Below are 22,837 nucleotides of genomic sequence, written 5' to 3' on the forward strand. Positions count from 1 at the left end.
GCCGCCACATTTTAGTAAGTCAATGGGAATATTATCTTCCCCTGGGGTTTTACCGTTTTTTGCAGTTTTTAGCGCGGCCTCTACTTCGCTAGGCAATACTGCAGGAACCCTTTGGCCGTGTGTCGATTCCGGAGCGGGAAATTGACCGTTGTTGTTCTCGTAAAGTTTTGCATAGAACGTATAAACTCTGTCTATGATCTCTTCTCTATTCCTAATTATTACTCCGCTCTCTGATCTGATTGCGATCATTTGGTTTTTGCCTAAGAAAAGATCTTGTTTGCACTTTTTCAGGCTACGGTTATTCTTAATGGTATATTCTATTAGCTTGCTGTTAAAATCCCTGACGTCCCTGACTATTCTCTTCTTAATTTCCTTATTTACTAGATTGTATTCTTGCTTATTATTATCCCTATCTAACTTCCTTTTATGCTTAATTAGATTTTTGGTTTCCTCTGAAATTTTACTTAGCTTAATCTGTTTCCTGAGTCCAACTAATTTCTTACCTGTTGAGGCTAGAACCGAACTAATTACAGTGTTCAATTCCTCGATGTCTGCTTCTGGGTTTAATTTCCCGTATCGATTTCCAAGTTCGAGTTCGAATTCCTTTTTCCTAGACCTTAGTTGAGCGAAATCTGGAGAGTTACTGCATCCTTTTATTAATTTCCTACGTTCGCAATTTATATTAATGGCCATCCTGGCCCGGACTAATCTGTGATCGCTACCTATATCTACTTTACTTAAAACACTAACGTCTTTAACGGAGTGCAGGGCATTTGTTAGGATGAAATCGATTTCGTTTCTGTCTCCTTTAGGACTCTCCCAAGTACACTTATTGTTGGTGTTTTTCCTGAAAAATGAATTAGTGATAAAGAGCCTGTTGTGTTCTGCGAATTCTATGAGGCGATCGCCTCTGTCGTTTCTTTGGCCGGTACCAAAATTGCCTACTGCTCTTTCTGTGTTTGCCTTTTGTCCTATTTTTGCGTTAAAGTCGCCCATGATTATTTTAAAGTGGTGGCGGCTATTATCGTATGCGCCCTGTAGTTTTTCGTAGAAGTCTTCTATTTCCTCGTCTGGGTGGCTAGATGTGGGGGCGTACACTTGGAAGATTTGACAAGTGTACCTGCTCGAGATTCTTAATACTACATAGCATATACGTTCCGATATGTCGTTTATTTCTATAATATTTCTTTCTATTCTCTTATTGATAAGAAACCCTACTCCTCCTATTCTACCATTTGGTAGCCCTCTCCAGTAGAGACAGTTACCACTTTTTAGGATTATTTGGTTTTCCTGTTTTCATCTTACTTCGCTAAGTCCTACTAAATCCCATTTGATACTTTCTAATTCATTCTCTAATGCAAACACACTTCCTTCACTCGATAACGTTCTTACATTGTACGTGGCTAAATACAGGTTTCTATTAGCTAAGCTATCATCCATCGTCACTCTTACCTTGTTGGAGGTTTGGATATTATTTTTCTTGCATTTATCCAAGATGTGTTGAGAAAAAGGCGGTACCTGAGAGAGATTTCCATTCAAGGAGTGAGTTCTTACCGCCATAGACTCTTCTCTGTGGTCAGCTTTGACAGATAGTCATCCTAGGTATCACTTGGATCACTTATGAATTATTACATGCCATTTAACAGGGTTACTTTGTAAGTGAAAGTAGTTAGTTATGATAATAATAGATTAGCAATTGTTATACTACTTTTTTACAGATCTTTATCGTGAGACGCCTCTTTGGAGACAACGGATTTATATATGTGTGAGTGCGGTTTGCAATTTAATATTTTAATAATAAATTTAGTAAAGAATATAAAATTACACGAATTACTTTGATATAATTTAAATATGAAAAAGAACTGATAGACAGTTGGGAAACACTGTTTCTGCTTGTTATTAAATAAAGTTCGTTAAAAATTTTGCTGGAAGCAATTATGTGGAAGATTTATTGCTTCTGTGGGACAAACTATTGACTGACGGGAAAGGACCTTATTTTTTGTATTCAGGTAGGGAGATATTACGAATATACCCCGGCCGTATTGGCTTTGCACAGATTTTAGACACAAACAAAAAAAAAATGACACTAATATGACAAAATTTTACGAATTCACTGATATAAATACGCTTTACGACCGATCTGCTGATTATTTTTACACTTAAATTGTACTAGGATGCAATTAGTAAGATAAGTGAGTGGATGGTTAAGTTTTTAGATTTAATTTCGTGCAATAGCCGGGTTTAAGCGAGTAGTAGCGGGGGGAACGCAGAGCACGTCTTCCCCGCATGACACGATAGACCGAACTCCATATATGTATATATATATATATATATATATATATATATATATATATATATATATATATATATATATATATATGTATATATATATATATATAAATATATATATATATATACATATATATATATATATATATATATATATATATATATATATATATATATATATATATATATATATATATATATATATATATATATATATATATGTGTATATATGTATGACCTATATATGTATGTATATGTACAATGTATAACGCCAATATTTCGTAATGGCATTAATGCGCCTTGGAATTTGTTATATTCACGTCGTACATTTTACGATTAGCATTTTATTATGGATTTCGTACGAGATAATGATCGATGAACATTAGAAAATCGAAAGAAAACGGTCGGTTGCAAGGCCACGTGTTTAATTCGAAATATTCGTGTAAAATTAACACGTCGAGAAATTTTATAAAAATACTCACACATACATGTACATCCATACATATATGTTAAAATATTATAAATAGATCAAAGTATTCGAGGACATTGGACTTCGAAAAATATAAGCGATTGCGGCTTGAATATTTCCTCGAAAAATATATCGGAACAAATCCACGAGACGCCACCTCGCAAATTTCAACCTTGGTTCTTCCATCTGTTTACTTTATGAAGCTTTGGCAATTATCCAAAATGAACTCCACTATAATCTTAAATAATGGTTTTGTATTAATGCGTGTTTGACGTCCATCACACGCAATACTTACTTAACCGCATTTCGTTACACACTGATCTATAGATTTGTCCGTTTCGTTTCATACGATCGACAGTGTGCAAAGTTTAAAATGCAGAATATGTATATACATACATACATACATACATACATATGTACATATAAAGCACAAAATTATGTCTTATTTACGGATCTGCTCTTTTCCACCGACTTGAAATCTCGAGACTCGTTTCGTCGACTTTTTCGGGGTATCTCGCCATCGAGTTTTTATATATATATATATATACATATATATATATATATATATATATATATATATATATATATATATATATATATATATATATATATATATATATATTACGTAGTGAAATACTTATTTTACGAGATAAAAATTAACTATTAAAAAAATATAGTAAGAATTGAATTTTAAACGTGTTTTTATATTTCAAAGGTGTAGTAATATCTTAATTCTATGAATGATAACAATATGTCTCGTATATTAAAGATATTACATACATGTTAACGGAAAAACATTTTTGTTTACAATATACAAACTCCTGTTCAAGTCGATGAAAAGTCGAGAAAACGAGTCTCGAGAAATTTTAAGTCGGAAGAACGGAGCGCATCACACCTTTTATGTACAAATGTTAGTGGTTGTTACTGTTCTTTAAGTAAATTTTAAATTATGTAATTTTTCACTCCTCCAAAAACATTTTTTTCACTAGCGGTAGTACCGGTATTAATTTATTCAATCAATTGGTGCAATACATATAATTCAATTAATAAAATATTTACTTTAATTGTTTTATTACTTTCTTAATTACAAAATAATGTGTTGAGTCCTTCTACAACGCACGAATTACTTTTGAATTATCAGCGAGTGTCAAAACTAATTATGTACATTTTTGCGTACTCCTTGTTTTATCTTGAAGGCTGACGTGCGAAAATTTAAAAAATTTGCTTATAAGATAGCAAATTGTAATATTCATGTTCGCAATGGTCGTCTTCGAACATTTTTTAGCACCGCGTCTTATTTCTATTTATTCTGTTGATCAATACATATGTACATATATTGCAAGATTTATAACACTTTCCAAGTGAAATTTTTATAGGCCTGCTGAGACTATAAATTAAGGGTTGTTAAAGTTAATTAATGAAAAAAAATAAATGAAAAGGTCACAGCGGATATTAAATTAACAACACTGTTTTCATAGGAAGCACTTTCATCGAGTGATTAATGAAATCTTGAAAGATACTTTTTTATTTTAAAGAAAAATCAATTTATTTTGATTAGCAGTATTTTGTGTGTCTACAATACATACATATGTATGTATTGTTTATTTAGGTTTGTGATTTTCCGTTTTCTATTTTATATGTATTAGCTGTACTAATTTTCTATACCTAAAGACATACCTATGAACATTATGATAAAATTAAAGTACTATGGCAAAAATTACCAAACGGCAACGTTCAGGGGAATGCTATCGGAAATAAAAATAGTGCAAACTATAAACCTATTTGCGATTTTTACAAAGTCATATATATACGAATAACCATATTCGTATATATATGACTTATATATGACAATAATCATTTTCTTACCGATAACATTAAAATGAATATGATCAAAACATTGTTTTAAAGTTTTAACCAAAAAGCAAAATTTTCGATTTGGGATTTTTCATACTTTTTGTATTTTTTGGATTCAGATTTTTATTTTAATACAGATATACATACATAGATAATCTGTCTTTACAGGTTACCCCATATGACATTGTGGCCAGAATTTTTTTTTTCATTTTATTTTTATATACACATTAATGGCGTGCGGTGGAAGTTTATCTCTTTCTTTATTTACATTGACGCGAATAGGATACAAGAGAATGCTGTGACGTCATACCGCATCCTTTTGTGTCCTGCTCGCACACACCTAAGTAAGGCTGTGTGACAAAAACAGGGAGAATTTCGCCGCACGCCACTGATACAGATAGATATCAGGAAGCCTAACAGGTAAACCCCAAAGCGCCTTCTTGGCCAATAATAAAACAACGAAATACAACTTCTAGATCAATTTTAACAGAGCAACAAGATAAATTTTGAATAAATTTGATTCGTGAAAAAAATGAGAGTAATGTATTGTTTATTCAAAAAAATTTACGAACATGTAAAATGTGAAAATATAAGTATTGGACTAAAATATAATACTAATATACCTTTGTGTTATTAAAAATTTCACATACATATGTATGTTTGTATGTACATGTATTCCATTGATTGTTTTATCGAAAAACAGCTATAAGATAAATCCGCAATCTCCCCAAGAATGGGTCAGTTTCTTCTTCCGGTTAATCCACCGAATTAATTCCTACCTGAGACGATTGTATATATGTATAACAAAATAAAGAAATTTTTAACATTTGACATGTTTTCCGTGTAGTGCTTGAACCAAATATAATATTAATTAAAAATTTACTCCCTTCTTTAGCGCGATTATAAATTTTAATGTTTACATTGCTCAAGATATTATTTTAAGCTATTATATCCAATTTATTTTTAAGAGGTTTTATATCTCACCCCAGAAAAGTACATAAATAAAATACATAAGTAGATAGAGTAAAAAAAAACTGAGAGATACGCAGTTAAATGTAAATCTGTGTGACGTCACTGTCCTCATCCCTTTCACTACGTTTCGAAGCCACGGGTAGCATCCCCATTCACCCCACCATACACCCCCATTCTATTTTTAGGCACATTTGTGGATTGGGGAGGGTGGCACGCCCACGTCTAGATTTATCAGGACGCGTTTCGGAGGCCCACATCTCCGCAGTACGAACCATGTGAAAATTTCTAGAAGGTTCGGTGTGAAAATCTACCCCTCCCCCCCCCCTTTGCTGCGTCCGCTCCCGCGAAAATTTAACTCAAATTAAACGTTCAATTTCTTCGAAAAATTGTCTTTCTTCTCGAATTACCTTTGACACAGTATTCAACGTTGCTTTCCATCGTGTATTTATTTCTTTAACGCCTTTGTCAAAATCATAAGGTCACGTTTAGATCTTAAATATGGTTCATTTTCGTGAAAATTTTGTAATTCTATATGGAAAATTTACAATATAGAATTGCTATATTCGACATTGGTGGTTTTCAATGCAAATTTAATAGATAAAATACACACTTGGTGCTGTACAATTATTTATTGTTGTCGTATCTATGTATGTACATATGTACATGCACACTATTTTTATTTTTTATTGTTTGTATGATAATAAACTCGACCGCATCCGTACAGTGTATTACTTAACATAACAAATATTATCAAAGTGAATAATATAATTAAATTCTAGTAAAGTCTAGAATTACATATTTTAATACATAAATTTATCACACATTTGTATCATTCGAATTAAATTACGTGTACTGCATCAATTTAATTTACACAACGTATAGATAACTTGATAGCAACCGCTAAAATCAATGATGTTTTGTAATTACACTAATAACTTACATATAAGTAGACATAGGATTTTGACCAGGACTGTATTTTGTGGGCGGAGTAACTTGCCGATAGGCCGTATTGACAACACATTATATAAATTAAATAATATCTCAAGGTTAGCGGATATATAATCAACAACGTTCTCTTCTTCCACTATCAACATAATCAAGTGTTTGGCATATGCACTATTTTTTAAAAATAAGTCAGAGGGAGAATTTCGGTCATCACGGTTCATAAATAAAGTTCCACGATATTATTACATTGGACATTACATGTCCATTGATTAATTATTAATAACTAGTTGTTTTACCCGGCTTCGCTCAGTATTTGTAATATAAACAGCTTAAACATGGCGAATGTAATAGTAAATTTTCATTTGTTTTTTTATTAAATATATTTGAATCAACAAAAAAAATTCAACCAATCGAATCGTCATAGAATCTGACAAACTTACGAAGTCTCTTTCGAAATTATATATTAGATGTATTATTTTATATTATACCAGAATCTGGCGGCTCTCCGGCGCCCCCCGGGCCTTCGCCCTCGGCGCCCCCCGTCCCCATGTCGTCATGGAAATTTTGACTTGTTTTCGAAGTTCCCAACCATTTTCCAACCAACAATATTTACTTACATAAAAAGTCTCTTTCAAAATTATATATTAGATTACAATCAATTTTTCATTTCCTTTTTGTTTAAAAAATAATTTTAATATTATAAATAATAATAATTTCTATTTTTTCCACGAAATTTTCAATTTTTTCGTTCGGCAACACAGTTGTCATTTTTGCGACCAACACTAACCTATCTTCACAAATAACTGTGACCAGGGCTTGGAACCGTTATGTTTTTCGTTCCGGTTTCGTCCTGGTTCAAGTCAAAAAATAAATATCGGGTCGGTTCCAGTTTTCGTTCCGGAAAAATTAACAGTTGTTTCTGTTTTCGTTTCAGTTCCAAGTAATTGATTTTATTTTTTAAAATGTATTATAATTTTTTTTACCATAAATTAAAACGTTTTATGTTACTTGTTTGATAGTCCGGTGCCACGCCCCGAAGTGAATGGTTATGATGCACCGCATGGTATAACTATAAATTTATAAAATTATATATTAAATTTATGGGAATTGGTAAACGGATTATTTCGCATATTGCGATCGCGTACACGGCAAATTCGGAATGTCTGGCACTTGATTTCTCGTTTATAGGTATAAAAAATTTGATACAAAACCCGAATTTTTTTAATTAAATGATGCAATTTTGAGAGAAATAAGATGTGCGAGACGTATTGCGCTTACAACTAAAGTGGGGATTCATATTAGAGTGTTATAACATGTACCGAACCAAAATAAATTATATATTTTTTGGGTTCGGTTCCGGTTTTTTTTTCAGGCAAAAAAATAATGGTTATTTCGATTTTCGTTTTTCTATTCAGTTCCAGTTCGAACCCCCTTAGTGTGACGCTTCAAATTACAAACATTTACATTTTCTTCTTTATGACCTTCTCAATTTGATATTATTGTTATTTGAATAGTTACATGGCAACTGATGCATTTATACATTTAGAGGGCATTGAACTAATTGACATGTATTATTATACATATGTGCTTTAGAATGAATTAATTGCAAATATGTGCAATGCCGTGGAAAGTTTTACATCGAATAGCCAACGGCAAATTTGGCATTAATCTAATATATAATTTCGAAATATACTTTGTATGTAAGTATATATATATAAATATCTTTGGTTGGGAACTTCGTAAACAAAATAAAGTTACTATGACGACAATTCAATTGGTTGAATATTATATTTTTTTCGATTCAAATAAATTTAATAAAAAAACAAATGAATATTTACTATTAGAATCGCCATATTTAAGCTGTTTGTATTACAAATATTGAACGAAACCGGGTAAAACAACTAGTAATATATAATACATATATTTTACGCACCGTAATACATGCGTGCAAGCGAGATGGCAAGAATTCCAACCACTGTATTCTGTGAGGTGGATTACTTGCCATCTCGCTTGCACCAATCCTTATAAACGTAAAAAAACTGGCCAAATAAACGCATAATAGCATGAAAAATATATATTTTTGACTTTTAAAATTCGCTAGATAATTAATTGTAAGTATTTTATAGCAATACAATATCACAATCAATAGCAAAATCATCTGACTATTGATTCCAATACTCATTTTGAACACAGCAATACTAGATTTTGAGTTAAAGATCGCAAAAGCCAAAAAACTGCAAAAATTGTGCATTTTTTTGAAAGCTTATATCTCGTAAACGAGAGCGAACCAACAAAAATCATTATCATATTCGAATTTAGTGAGTCAAATTTAGTAAATATTGCTTAGTTTCCACTCTGGTAACTCAAAAACGTGATTTTTTGTTTTCAAAACGTGACAAAAAACATATGAAATAAAACTGTGTATTTTCATTATCCACGGAAAATACTACCTCTGCCACGGAAACAACTACACGGAAAATACTACTTCTATTCATACCATAAATCACTGCCCGTTTTCGGCACATTCATACTTTTTTTGACGAGTGCAAGGCAGAATCGGCTTACATTTACATTACAGAGCGCGATAATACAGCACAATATTGCACAATATGTTGATTCTGAAAAAATTAATAACAGCATTTTTTTTTTGTTCGGGTGCACACAAAACTATTACGTTACGTCATGCGTGAATATTTCCACAGTGTCCATAGAATACGGATTCTGCTTGATACCTTTCGGTGACATGTATTGCTGTATAGTATGAATAGATCATGTCAGTTACTGCTGTTACGGTTAGGGTCAGTCACTAATACCCCAGTAAAGAATGTACTGAAGAATATTTTTCGTACAGCTGTTTCGTACTACTAGCATCAATGAACCTTTAGTTTCGATAATTTTCAATTTAGGAGAGATCATTTTTTGAAATTTAAATTTAGCAAAAGTAGACGTCTCAAATGGTAGTTAATGAAATATGAAAAAAAAAGTATTATATCAGTCGTTGAAATAATACATTTCCAAAATGCAAGTTTCGCTTTTAGCGCACATGGCCTTATACACATTGGGCTATTTTTACAAGCCTCTTCTACATATACTTCACTTCGCTAACGATTCAGTATTTTTTCCTACAAACTTTCGATCGTTTTGAAACTTTGCCATTTTTACGTACCTCTTCTTACTTTCACTTACGATTACTATTAAGGAAAATTTTCCCTCTTATTTTATTCTTGAGTATATTTGTCGGGTGTTGACCATTTAAAAGTTAGCCTTCGTATGTACATGATTCGTATCGTATGTGAAAGTAACCACGTATTTTCATAGTATGGGGTGGATGGCGTGGGCGCGAACGTCATTCGCCGTGAATGGGCACCCCATCCCCATCAAATCTTCTTGCGCCTTCTCCAATTTAGTATGGGGGTGGTGAAACCTCCCCCATGGAAAGGTTCTCATCCCCCTGGTCTGTATTGCGTAGCCAAAAATTAAATTATATATATATATATATATATATATATATATATATATATATATATATATATATATATATATATATATAATGGTCAGTATTTATGTTAAATTGTAAGTTTTATTTTGACGAATGGCCAATTTGTAGACAATTCCATCCAACAGGCATTGCTATTTGTTCTGGCTATGTTAGATTTTTATATTTTCCATTTGTTATTTATACTGACATTTAATAATATAATACTGACCATTTTGTAATAAATGTATGTACATACAAAAGTAAAGCATAGGTAAACTTGAGTTTTTCCAAAGTCTAAATTTCCCTCGTGTTTTCCATCGGAAATACGAGGAAAATCTATCTCTATCGGAAAATTGGAAAATCCGGTTTTGCTTTTTTGCTTGAAACACGAGATGTTCACGTGATGTTCAATTATTGTCTTTCGAATTATTGGACGCTGAGGTCAAATCGGAATCTCGATTGAAAACATCTTTCGATTAAAATAAGCTAAGATCAACTCTCTTATCTTTTACAATTCGCAACGGATTATATTTTCCATAGTTGACTTTTTTCGTAATCAAATAACTTTTATTACATACATATAATGACGGTTTGACGCCAAGTTTTCCTTGATTCAATCTCGACCCGGCCTTGAATTAAATCTTATACGTGAATATTCCATTTCAATTGTGATAATACATATGTATATTAAATATGTACAGCGCATCTCCAAAGTTCTTTGCATACTTTACTCAAAACTAAAGTGTTTGACAGGTAAAAACCTGATATAACAGATATCACGTTATCGAGCGCGTGCACATTGTTTATATTTACCTAATAAGTAAATAGCGTTATCTACGCAAAGTATTAATTACACCTTCATCGGATTACAATCATATCGAAATCTTTATACAGATTGGATAAAATTGTTTTCGTGACAATATTAATAATACACCATTGTTTTATTTCCGATTCTACATAGAATGTTTTCACTTTATCGGAAAATAGATTAATTAAACTCATATGATACAAGTTATACTGCACAGGTTAAATACAAATATCATTACATTATATTTATTTTGACACATTATGACATTCTTGTTAAGCCCCTTGCGCCCATCGTCACTGAATTTCAAACATGTGAGTAAGACTTTAGGAGTCTAATCGTCGTAAATTACATCAATCATAATTATTCCGTACGTGTGTATTTATGTATGTAACTGCGACAATACAAAACGGTAGTAAGCAATTATTGAAATAACGTGTTTGCAGATTAATATCGTGGTTGGTGGGGACATAAAATCATACGTCATGTATTTATTTCAATAACTCTATATAACTCAAACTATAAATAATGCGATAAAATTGAACGAATACAGAGGCATTAAGTCCATTGTTTTAATCTTTTATTATATTTATGGTTTCAAGACACCTACGTCATATATAAAGTATTATACGGTTTGGTGACGATTTCGCAAACGACTAACTCGATGGCACGCGTCACGAAAATCTTACGTCACAACAATCAAGAATTCTACCCATCGAGAGTCACACACGCGTACTATCGCGCTAACGAGAATTTTAATGCCAAATATTCAGTATTCGTGATTTTCGAACATTTTTTTGAGAGTGGGTTTATAAATGAAACCGTTTGCTAATTCTCCTAATGAAAATTTAATGTACATAAAGTTTCAACGCTTCGATATAAAGCTATTTTTTTATTTTGTAGCTATCTCTCGATATGAAATGCCCTTTTTAATCCGTAATTGCTATTTTTTATGCTACGCATGTTGTTTACATAATGTAATTTAAAAAACAAAACGACAAATGAAATTGACATTAAGTAATGAACTACGGCTGTAGGCTAAGCGAAAATTCCCTACGAATTTCATAATAAAATGAAAAATATCTTAATTAAGTTCTCTTTGTCAGAATAATTAAGTGAAAACCTTATTCACATCCTCCAATATTTCTTTGCTTGATTAAAGTACATAAGGATGATGTATTTTGGAAAATTATATGTACAAAGATTATAAATAACGGAAAAATATATCATCGAAGTAACAGTTAAAATGCACTGAATTACATACACTGGCAATAATTAAAGCTGTATTTATTTACATGAAACACATAACCTTCGTTTGAAGTTCACTTACATTCTGAAAATGCTTTACATCACTGTCTAGTTTGTTTTATTTTTGACCTTCGCTTCAATCTATCCATTCATCAGTTTATTATATATCTAAAAATATATATGTACATACATATGTATTGCTTTATATATAATATTAATTTACATTTTATATTGCAGTACATTTTCTGAAATTAAATACATATTCACATTTGGATATTTATAGGTATATAATATATTATTTTTATAAAAAACAAATATAACCACCAACCAGGTTAGCGTATAATGCTAAAAACTGACGGGTGTCGGGTTCAAGCCCTAATCCAATGCTGCCGGCCAAACCTTGGATATACATACATTGTATGTGACTCCACATCGATCGCTTCTTATCAAAGTTTGCCGAATTATCTGATTTAATTGTTGAAACTTTTTCTCTCATTTTTCACCATTACTTGAAGTTGATTCCAAATTTACAATAATATTATATATAGAACCTACATATGTATGTACATAGCTGGCCATAGGTGACGCCTTGGGGCGATCCCACAATGACACAATTTCAAAAATAAATAAATAAAATTACAATTGTAAAAAAATTATTCGGATTATAAAGTTGTAAACTCTCTGTCTAAATTGAGCTATATATGTATTCATGCAGCTTTGTTATTTTATTCGTTTTATAAAGAGCACATTAAAAACATTTCAAAATGACATCTCAATTTTGTTTCCAATACAAGAAACAAATGTTAAAAGCTTTTTATTTTATTTTTAAAATAATTTTCAAAACCAGCCCTTGAAATGTCAGAGCATAACACTTATTCTAAAAATGATATACAGGAACTGACAATTGAAAAGTTAAATAAAAAAATTTGTGTGAAAATTATCATTTTTGTATTCATCACTTTGATGGTTGGGTTCTTACAATACGATATGTAAGTACAATTTATATATGTATATGTCTTTAAATTGTATACACATCCATTCGAAATCAGATTAATCCAAATTTATAGCAATATTTTAAATTTATTGCAGTATGATAGATGTATTGTTTGATTTAACATGTTTTAAAATGAAAAGTATTTGTAAATATACAATCTGACATCAGCTGTTCAAAACAGTTGATTAAACAGTGAATATTAAATTTCGCGACATATCTCTTGCCACTCTGAGTCAAGATGGTACTAAGCTATTTACACTTTAATTTGCGAGATAAACTTCTCCTAATAAAAAAAAATGTAATTTTAGCAACCCTGCAATTATATTTCTTAGTGCAGCGGGATCCAAGTTGATATTCACCAGTTGGAACAAATTTCTTTAAATATAATATTTTTTTATTTATTATTTAAAAAAGATACTTTAAAAGAGCGAGGTCAAATAGAAAAATTTTAACTATTGAAATTCATATAAATATAGGTATAATATTTTATGGCATTTTAAATATATTTGTATATAATTAAAATTTTTTCACAAACAAAATAAAGTAGCAAGACCGACCGATGAATGGACTTTGGAGATTTTCAGGATTAAGATAATAATAAATTAGTGTTTGGATGTTTGTGTTCATTTAGCTGAATTATTGGGAAGCAAACTGGCTCTTGAATTTCGACCGATGACAATGACGTCTATGTAGTCGCCTAGTGTCGCAGACATTGACTACATAACTCTAACTAGTGAACCAGTAGTTCCGTGACCATTAACTATAATTAAAACAACTGTTTATTTTTAAAGGGACGTAATAATTTTAGTAGGTATGATTTTTTTGACTAAAATCAAATTTTACAATACTAGTGTACATTTCATTTATTCATGAACAGACTAGTTTATTCATACACCAACCAATCTGGCCAGTCATAGTGTACACAAAAGAATTAATTGACAAACGGTCTTTTTTTTTCATGCATAAACTATAAGACATAAGTTAAAGTATTCTCAATTGTCCCTTCCTCTATGTACATATGTATGCTCACCCTGGGTTTCATTTGTAACTAGTGAAAATGAGAATAATATCAACGTTGTCATATGATTTCCATAAGATTTCCCTTTTTAAATACTAGACGTTTTGACATCTCAAAGGCTTTGATAACTCAAAAGTTTTGAATGCTAAAAGTTTCATGCGTCACATGGTGAATATATTGGAAGATAGCTTTTGACGTTAGAATTTAAACTTATACTATCAGTTCGTGCATGAATAAACTATTATGCGTATGAATGAAACGGAGTGAACACGGACTGTAACATATACATATATGTATGTATGTATGTACATACATACATATATGCGTTTTTTTTTTCTCTATTTGATCAAAATAAAATTGCTTATAATATTATATTATACTGAGATTTAATGTCAATTTGAAATAACGATGTCACCCCTTGTAAAATTTAATAGAGGAAACGACTTCGCGCAGAGTGCTTTTTAATGACATTTTTAGTTGAATTTTTTCTCCATCGCGTACAAGATTATAAAAAAACGGTAAATCTCATTTTTCTACAAACGAAAATCGGACTGATGTATAATATAAAGATTTTGAAAATCGATATCGTATCAACGTTGTCATATGATTTCCATAAGATTTCCCTTTTTAAATACTTGACGTTTTGACATCTCCAAGGCTTTGACAACTCAAAAGTTCGAGCACAACGGGGCTTTAAAGTTATTTATTTTAGATTACTGCATTTGAATTTGGCTTTCATTTTACATCGAAATAGAAATTGATCTTATATGTAAATACATACGTAAGATCCCATTATCTGTTCAATTACTGTGAAATCATTTCAGTCCTAAGAAGTACTATTGTGAAATTAAAAGGCATCGACACGATAGAAAAAGATTCATTAGAAATAGACCAGCCAGTTTCAATCAAAATATAAATGACATATTCAGTACGTTCGTGTGATGTCACTGAAATTGAAACAAGTCCATAACCACCCACTCTCTTCTACGTGCTTCGATTCTCATCTATTTTAGCGGTACAATTTCCTCATAATCTCCACGCTGAAAAGTCCCATAATATGTAATTTTATGGCCATCATGAACTCCTATTATCTGTAGTTAAAAAACTTTATTATCTTCGATATTGATCCCAGTGAATCGCAGCTATGAATATGTATGAATATGCATACTATAGGGTCGGATTTAGATGAAGGCCCTAGGCTATTTTACATGTGAGAACCCCAAAACATACTTTTTACTTTATCTATGTACGTAGTAACAATAGATGAAGTTTTATGATCATGCGAAAATTCGAACTCGAGATTTTGACTGATTCGAACTCGATCGAATCGATCACTGATCACGTTTTCATGATCTAGAAAAAATGTGTGTGTGTGTGTGTATGTTTGTGTGAGTGTGTGTATTTTGGGGATTTGAACACCGTTAGTCCTATCAAACTGAAACTTAGTATCGTTTACTGAAATTGTTATCGACATAATGTATTTTTTTTCAAATTTTTAAGTTGACCGGAAGATATACCTCCCCTTATAGGTGTCCTATTTTTTTTAAAGTTTTTGAATTCAATTATCTCCCAAGCCGCTTAAATCGGACTGAAATTTTTTAACTTACTTGTAATAAAAATTGTAAATTTAATAACCTAATATTTTTCGAATATTTTTGTCTGAACTCAAAGAAGCTGGTTTTTTGTGTTTTTCTCAGAAACCTTATAGTTTATTGAACTGAAAATTCATATAAACAAGTTTAAGCTTAATATCAAGTGATGCATAAAATTTGGTAAGCATCCGTCAACCGAAGTGGCAGTTTACTCTTGTTCGATTTTTCTTCCAATATTTGTTGCGACCCCTTAAACATGTGTGGTCGTCACGAAAAAATTCAAGTATAATTCTTGTATTAATATGATGATAATAAAAAAAAATCATTATATTAAACCGGAAGTGGGATTTTTTCCTCTATTTATCTTATATATTTTTACTTCACTCGTTAGGCTATATTATAATGATTGTTAAATAGCGTGGTATTTCGGCCAAAAGTCGAATGACATTTATATGTCATTTCTAGGCGCGTGCCGATAGATCCGCCGAAATCAGGTTACTTCATGCAGGTTTACATATAATTAGTTATACTAAATTACATATCATCAAATACGATGGTCTTTTTGGACAGTACGGTTTTTTTTTGGTTATAATCATAGAAATCGTTTCTTCAGAGTTGACGTATGTACATAACCTCAAATCTTGCCAAAGTTTGTCTTAGAGTTGACAGAGAAAAACCAATTGACACCGTGAAAAAAGAAAATAGTATACAATAAAATAAAACATAATAAAAACAAAACTAGCATAAATATAAAAACAAATACAATAATAGAACATTACTTAATTGCAAACTGCATATAAAACAATATATGTACATACACGTGTGCATTTTTTGACTTTATCTATTATTTACACGCAGTATCAATAGATTAAGTTTTGTAATTTTAATTTATTGTGCGAGTACAAAAAACACAAATTTCATACCGTTGTCTCTTCAGGGCTATTTCGAAATTCTTCCTTGAAGATATACAATAGTAACAATGCGTGTATGACCGCGAAATTTCGCGCCAATTGTGACAAAACAAAAGTGCGCTTTGGTATTATATATGTATGTATTTTTTTCTGCTAACTTCCAATGCAATGCTCATTATTGCCGGTATTTATTTTGAAACTCGCAGTGCAAGAAACGGTCGATCTAACTGTCTAAATTAGCGGTTTCTCCGATGTACATATGTATGTATGTTATGTAGGCGGAAGCGGATTGTCTTTTTTAGGTTGACAGCACAGTTCTGACGTGACGCTCCTTACATGTTGTTCATTTATCTTCGTACACTAGCATGATGTAATTCATTCATCTTGTTTATACATATGCACCGCTGTATTTGTGCGATGATTTTTTTTTGTTTTGAAATTCCCCTCCTTTGTTGCTTAGCATTTTAAAGGTTAAGTGGATTTTCCGAGAAAAGCACTAAAGGCACAGATTTGTTTCCTTTTTTTTAACGCATAGTAATACTGTGAGTGAACAATACATTTAATCACATGTTTGAAATAAGTGCATGTAATTTATCATGCCTATTAGGGTGCATATATACTAGTACAGTATAGACAGGCATCTGTACGTAAACAGCAGCATGAAAAATATTCAAGCAGTATGAAAGTACACTCTATATGGACACATTCATACGTTCCGTAATATGTACGTGGCGTACCTGTAACAGCAGTAACCGACAAAAATTAAAATTAAAAACATGTTTTCGATATATTAAAAAACAAATAAAATAATGAGAAACCCCAATATGAACCACTGCTGTGAATCTTGTTAAAAATATTTTTCCACACGTGTTTTAGTCAAATCATCCATGTAATTATCTAAAATCTGATATCTGCCAATTTTTTTTAAACAAAAAACAAATGAATGTGTTGAAAAAATATTTTTGAGGCCCTTGGCAAAGTTGCCAATTTTTTTCGTCATTTTTTACGGTCCGTAAAGTAAGCAAATGCAAATCTCATCAACTTAAGCGATATGATATTAACGTTATAGATTTTTGTTGAACGAGCAAGAATAATTTCTTTTAAGCAATATTGTATTAAAAAATGACCATAAACCATCTTCTGTTGATAATTTTTATGTTACAGTAAGTACAAAACAATAAATATAAACAAACGTGAATTGCCTGAAAATCAACACTCAAAAATATTTCATATACAGAATTTCCTAAAAATGAATTATGTATAGAATATAATATTTTTCAAGGAATATCCGATCTTTGCGAAATTTATATCGTGGTATGGTAGCAATAATCCTGCATGAATTATTATCAAATCCTTTTACTCGGAGAGTTTGAACGTCATTTCAAAGCCTTTTGAGGCTTTAGCCGAGACCCACGTGGTATTAATATAGTCATTATAAAATTAATTTCTTGAGCATTTGCTAAATATATAAAAGTGTCAAAAACATTATAAAATAATTTAAGTCCATTCAAGCATTCATGTTGAAATTTGCTCACATGGTCGCCATACATGAGCATATATGTATATACATATATATAAATGTATGTATACATACATATTATCTGTCAAATCATAATCATCGGTATTATAATAGTTGAGCAAATATTTTACAATGGGACCTAAAACGCATGTCGAAAAATAAATATACAAATAATGTACACCAAAAACACTAAATTTACTTCAAACATTTGTATTTTTTTTTTCAAATATGTACATATATTCTTATCGATTTTGAACACATAAACTGTTTTGAAAAAAAATATTTTTAGTTTAATAAAATTTTTGAAAACATACATATTTACTGAAATTTAAATTATACCCTTAGGACTGAAAGCCAAAAACGAAACATTGTTCAATGATCGCGAAAATTTTAAATGCAATATATGCATATTTGCTAATAGCAAAATACATTTTAATGGAAGCCCTTCGATCCGATGCTCCGTGCCTTTTCAAAACCGATGATATAATAATAGCATACCAAATTTTATGATTTTAAATCGAAAAAATACATATATAACTAGTGGTGTTGCCCGGCTTCGCTCGGTATTTGTTATATAAACCGCTTTACCATGGCTAATCTAATAGTAAACATTAATTTGTTTTTTTATTAAATTTATTTAAATAATAAAAAAAATAATATTCAATGATATCAATATCGTCTTAATAGAACTTTGATTTGTTTTCCATGCTTCCACCCAAAACTTACATACATACAAAGTCTCTTTCAAAATATATATTATGTAGATGCGTACAAAGAGCCTACAATCATACATATACAGGGAAGCTAAATATGCTCATCATAATATATATGTATATGGTTCATAAATATTAGAGTTACACAAATTCAACATAACCATTTAACAATTGCGTACAGACGAAGAATTTAAATACTCAACATCGGTTCCGGTGGGGTACGATTCCGGAACATCAGGTAGGTCAACGCCGTGCTGTGATATCAATGACGTGACGTCACACGCTTTTTCCACACAAGGACGCCAATACCCAACACATTCACCTGCGGAAAAGCGACAACGAACTACGTATATGGGAAAAAGAGAGAAAGATTCGTGCATCTTGTATATGGAAGAGAAGGATAACACAATGCGATTCTAGTGTATTCCACCGTTCGCCCCTTCCCCCCCTTATTTGACATTGAATTTGGAAAAGCGCGTCCAACTATTTCCAGTCAGCTGACGGGAAAACTGTTGAACTCGACCGGAAGAGGTCGTGTTTCATAAATGTGAACCATTTTGGTATTTTGAATTTTTATTTTCTCGTTATCGAACACCACACATAAAAAACGTGTTTTCCATATCAATTCAGTGTTTATTGTTTTTTTTATCTGAGCCGTTTGGAAAAACCGAAATTTAAATGAATAGAAATCGAGTGATTAAATTCTCACTTTTGCTCATTGAATTTTTTTTATCAGTCCGCTTAATAAAATAAGTACTTAAAAGATTATTAATAAAAAATTTTGACAAAATCTGTATTTCAGATATTTTAATAGTTGCATTAATGCAATTTTGTGTAACTGATTGAATGTAATGAAATTATTTATTAAAAATTATAAGCATTATGTGTAAATTATTATTCTTCTAAATTAATAAAAAAATATATTTTTCTAATTTTATATTTTATCTTATTTAATCTGATTTTATATAAAATCTCTTATTTGAAGCGATCGTACGGCATGAATTTTTTCGGGCTGCTAAAGATTGAAAACTAATAGTTTTGTTGTGCTTTTTTTTACTAGTTTTTTTTATTATTTTTTAATATAATACAATCAAGCACGTAGCTTGATTGTATTATATTACCAGCTGAACCCGGCATTCGTTGCAATGCCACAATAACGCATGCAATTCCCGTTCCCGTTCCCGTTCCCGTTCTCGTTCCCATTCCAGTTCCCGTTCCCGTTCCCGTTCTCGTTCCCGTTCCCGTTCAATAAATCCTGAAAGTTCCATCGTTCCATCGTCCAATAACGCATGCAATTCTCGTCCCCGTTTCCGTTTCTCGATGGGTTTCGATAAGTGAATTTTTCAGTTTCAAATTAATCTTTAAAATAAGGCTTCGCTCGGTATTTGTAATATAAACCGCTTAAAGATGACTAATCTAATAGTAAAAAAATAAAAAATAAATTTTAAAAACTATTTTTTCTTAATAAAATGTTTACTATTAGATTAGTCATGTTTATGCGGTATTACAGCTAGTTCTTAATAATCAAATTAAATTATAGTAAAGTATAGGAACGCATACGTGACAGACAGACAAACATTGATTTATATAGATATGTAGGATTGTTATGAGTGGTACATAATGTCAGGTTGGTATGAGTGGTACGTAATGTATTTGTACGTTGGCAATGCGTGGCGCGCAAGTTGGTTGCTAACGTAAACATTTCCTTAACTACCCACTGGCGCTTCATACTTTCGCGTCGATAAAATCGTAATTACGAATATTATTATTATTAAGAGGTTTTTTCCCTTTTTATTTTCACAGTAATCTTTCCGGACATGCATACAACAAATCCTGAAAGTTTCATCGTAATCGGTTATTTGGTTTAGGAGCCTATTCGAGACAGACAGACAGACAGACAGACAAACAGACAGACATTGATTTATATATATATATATATATATATATATATATATATATATATATATATATATATATATATAGATATGATTATACATATGTATGTACATACATAGCTATGATTCCCATGTTTATGATTATGTTTTTTACTTTAATTTTCAACAGCGTAAATATTATTTTCTAATTTAGACGTGAGGAACTTAAATATTTAGCTCTATTAGTAATATATTATTTTTGAGATAGCAATTTTAAGTACGTTTCTTTTTGTAGATAATATTTTGAAGATTCGACAAATTCAATTAAAAAGACTGAACTTTTGGAAAAAGCCTGAAAATAAAATTTTCCAAAAGCAATTCATTTATTTATTTTCGAAACATTAAAATCTTCATTTAAAAAATATTATAGTACGTATTATATGGAGGATTAATAAATATTTGGGTATTAAGTGAAAAAAATCCGTTTTTTCGCTCCATATTACATTTATTTTTATATTAATTAAAATAATACTTGATACAATCATCAAAAAAAAATAAAGAATAGTTAAAGGGGTTTAATCTCAAAACGGAAAATTATTTTTTTACTAACCTCTTCTGATTGCCCTCTAGAGGACAAAATAAAAAGAGAACCATTTAGCGCACTGAAGCGCCGAACTCTGTAATATTATCTTATTTTAATGCTAGTGCTCAAGGCAGGGGTCGGGAACCTTTTTCGTGTGCATCTCAGAACTACATCCATTAGATATCGGCGAATCGCTCTCGATGCTAATATGAGCCCTACGCGTTCGTTAATAATTCAGAGCTCACATACTATTGAAATTATAAAAAAAAAAATTAAATGTGAAATTGGAATCGGAGTCGTTCGATTTTTAATGACTACGAATCCGACTCCGCATAATTGATATTTCATAATATAATAAATTGAAGTGCTTACACTCAAAATCAGAATCCCAACTTCTTCCTCACTTAAAACATAAATTGGCAATATTGCAACAGCAGACCATTTTTACTTAATCTTTGTCATGATCATCATCTAAAACCATCCACCATTTACTGCTAGATTAAGACCTCTCCAACAAGCTTCCACTCTTCTCTGTTTTATGCAACTCTTATAGGCACCCCACACATTTTCCTAATTTCGTCTAACCATCTTCACTGCGGTCTTCCTTTTATCCTTTTACATTATCTCAGCTACCATTCTAGCACTTCTTCTATCCACCTTTTAAAAGTCCATTCTTCTAGCCACGTGGCCCGCCCATTTCCATTTCAATCTCTTTACTCTAACCACTATTTCCACTTGCCTTGTCATACCTCTCACTCACGTATTCCGTTTCCTGTCTTTCTTCGTTATGGCAAGCAAAACTATGAGTAGCAATTTGACGTCATCAAAGATCTTTTTCTTCGGGCAAAGTGGTATTTTTGAATTAAAAACCGCATTCATTCGTCCAAATGCACTCCATCCTAATTTCATACGTGTCTTTATTTTGCACATGTCTATTATTTATCCTTAATATATGTAAATAACTTTTGACTAATCTACATTTATTAATTTTTTATTCTAATTTCCTACTTCCTCTGTCCAATCGTGCTAGCCTGTTATGTAAGTCAGCTGGATCGCGATCTATTACAACTTCTATTCGTCTGCGAACCGAAGATGACTCAATAAGCGACCGTTGGTGCTTACTCCTGCTGTGACTCATTCCAGGTTCCTGAAAACTCCTTCAATACCACATTGAATAACTTGGGCGTGACGGTATCTCCTTGCCTCACTCCTTTTCCTATGCGAAATCTTTTATCTACCTACTATATGTAGTAACAATAGACTAAGTTTTGTGATCATACGACAATTCGAACCTGAGATTTTGTGTGATTGGAACTCAGAACTGATCACTAGAGGTAGGATAGTCACAGTGCTATCCATTGTTCGGCAAACCTTTAACAATGCATTTACAACCTTTGAACAATACACGGCCCCCTCAGGCTCCGGTGACTACTGATCACGTTTTCATGATCTAGAAAAAATGTGTGTGTATGTGGATTTTGGGGATATTTTGAACACCGTTAGTCCTATCGAACTGAAACTTAGTATTAGGTACTAAAATTCTTATCGACATGACGTAAATTTTTTTCAATTT

General features: G+C 31.3%; 1 protein-coding gene across 1 annotated transcript in view; it reads left to right on the forward strand.

The window, feature by feature from the left end:
* Positions 1 to 22,837, forward strand: part of LOC143912756 (terminal nucleotidyltransferase 5C) — a 132,636-nt gene that overhangs the window by 100,512 nt on the left and 9,287 nt on the right. The window lies entirely within an intron of this gene.

Source organism: Arctopsyche grandis, chromosome 1 (assembly GCF_051622035.1).
Source record: "Arctopsyche grandis isolate Sample6627 chromosome 1, ASM5162203v2, whole genome shotgun sequence".
In the NCBI taxonomy this organism is placed as follows: Eukaryota; Metazoa; Arthropoda; class Insecta; order Trichoptera; family Hydropsychidae; genus Arctopsyche; species Arctopsyche grandis.